This window comes from Anguilla anguilla, chromosome 19 (assembly GCF_013347855.1).
Source record: "Anguilla anguilla isolate fAngAng1 chromosome 19, fAngAng1.pri, whole genome shotgun sequence".
NCBI classification, from domain to species: Eukaryota; Metazoa; Chordata; class Actinopteri; order Anguilliformes; family Anguillidae; genus Anguilla; species Anguilla anguilla.
The window spans coordinates 97,594-99,722 of record NC_049219.1 but is presented as its reverse complement, the minus strand read 5'-3'; the positions used below and the strand labels follow the sequence as shown (position 1 = coordinate 99,722).

Sequence of the window (2,129 nt, the reverse complement as noted above, 5' to 3'; positions counted from 1 at the left end):
ATTTGTTTTTAAGGGGGAAAGGTGTAATAGCATGTTGGCCGTATTTACTGGATGCTGGTGGGTGGTTTTTGTTTAATACTTGGTTGTAATTATGGGACTTGTTTAAGTGTTGCCGTTAATGGAAAAAGACCCATGATTAATTTTTTTTGTACTGTATAGATTGTATTGAATGTTTTCCGTGAAGTGTTGAATGTCTGTTGTGTTGTAAGATAATTGTATTGATTTAATAAATAATTTTGAAAAGGAAAAGGAAAAAGTTTCACCCAGGGCGAGGCTCGGCCATTGCACTCGGTCATGCTGACCCCTGCGAATTCCCCGAATGTGGGAATCTCGACCGCATAATTTCTGCTAGTGGGGGACTGCGTTCGCGCCCTCCCCTGATATTGCTGTGAGAAAGTAGAATGTACTCGATGGCGCCGCGGCGTCTATAGACCGTGAAGCGGGCGTAAATGTAAGAAAAGTGCCTAAAATCCACGGAAGCAACTTTGCTGCAGGTCAGTCGCATTGCAACGGCATATGGCAAGTCCTTGTAAAATTTAATGGATTGCCCGCATTTTTAAATTGCAAGTAAGTGTAACTCATTTAACCAGGGTGACGCGACTTCGTCAGGGTTTTCAATGCTGCGGCCGGTGCGAGAAACGAGCTGTTAACTTCCCTGTCTAAAACAACACGACGAATGTTTCGCCCCATCTCTTTCCACTCCGTAGCATTTTCTTACTTTTTTCAGAGGGGGTGGCTACTGCCATTTGTAAAGCCATAAGTGATCGCGCAAGGTTTGCAAAACATTACATTTGCATAAATTTTTTTCCAATATTTTATCAGGCAAGCCCTTTTACTTAAAGCGACGTGCAATAAGTGTATGCCGAAGGTCGTTGCGAGAACTACAGAACGTACGTCCGACAAGGTTCAATTCTCATAAAGAATCAGCTACCCCGAGCCATTAACATAGCCAGTTCAATCTGTAAGCAGAAGCCCAATGTACATTGCGAAGCCTGGCATCGCAGTCACGTCAGGCACAGCGGATTTAACTAGGAATAATTCTAATTCAGATATATGAAAATACCATTTTCACTAGCCAAAACGGAATTACAGACGTCATAAATAGCTGATCATTCGGTATGTGCGACGATTCGAATGGCCATACTTGTGATGTCATTATGGATATCTTTAAAGTTATTGTGACAAGTGAAAGCATGTATTCAGATATCTTGATTCATCCTTCTTACTCGTCAGTTTCAAACTGCGGTTATCTTGAATTGTCATTCTGACTAGTAACATTGTAATTTCGACCAATTCAAATGCGTTTGTCGATAACTGAAATGCAATTATGGACAGTGGAGCGAGGCTATTGAATGTTAGGAGGGCTTGCCATGACGGCAACTATTTAAACGGCTTTGGCTGCGACTTTTTTCGCTTACGGCCACACCACCCTGAAAACGCCCGATTGGTTTGCCCCAGGAAGTGAGTTGGAAGTAGTTGGAAAAGTTTGTTCTGTGTATTAGCGTTTGTCTCTTAAATCGGTTTACTTTGTTATTTTTTGCAACCTCATTTTGTCTAAGCGTCCGTTTTAGAATTTATTCGTCAACCCCCCAGCAGCATTTGCTGTTTGGGGGACTGTCTTGTACGTTAAATGTTTCGGATGGATATAATGGCAACGAACACTGGACAGCAATTGACTACGAGCCGGATTACGGAGAAAACGGACAGACAAAATGTGAATGACAAAGGAAAGAACACCGACAATGAGAATGGACACGGAATAAATAAACGGAAAGACGGCGAACAACAAAGAAACGGAGGAATCCAAGGAGTAGAGAGAAGGAAATATGACAGAGCTGACAGTGGAAGTGGAGGTGGAAGGAACGGAGGAAATCTCCATGATGGACATACTACGAGAAGTAAAAAAAGAGTGCGGAGAAGTCACAGGCTGTCGAGTGAGAGGAATGGACCAAGCAAAACAGAAACTAATGGACGGAATTAAAGTTAAAGGAGCGATGGTTTTCGCGAGAGACATCGTTAACAAGGACATGGTAGTCTCATTTATTAACCTACCAGTCTATTTAGAGGATGGGAAAATAATAGCAAAATTAGAAGAGTGGGGGGTTAAACCATTATCGACAATTAAACGG

At 42.2% G+C, this 2,129-nt stretch overlaps 1 pseudogene; it reads left to right on the top strand.

Moving 5' to 3' along the window:
• Positions 1-230: 230 nt before the first annotated feature.
• On the top strand, positions 231-380 carry LOC118219406 (annotated as a pseudogene).
• The last annotated feature ends 1,749 nt before the right edge of the window (positions 381-2,129 follow it).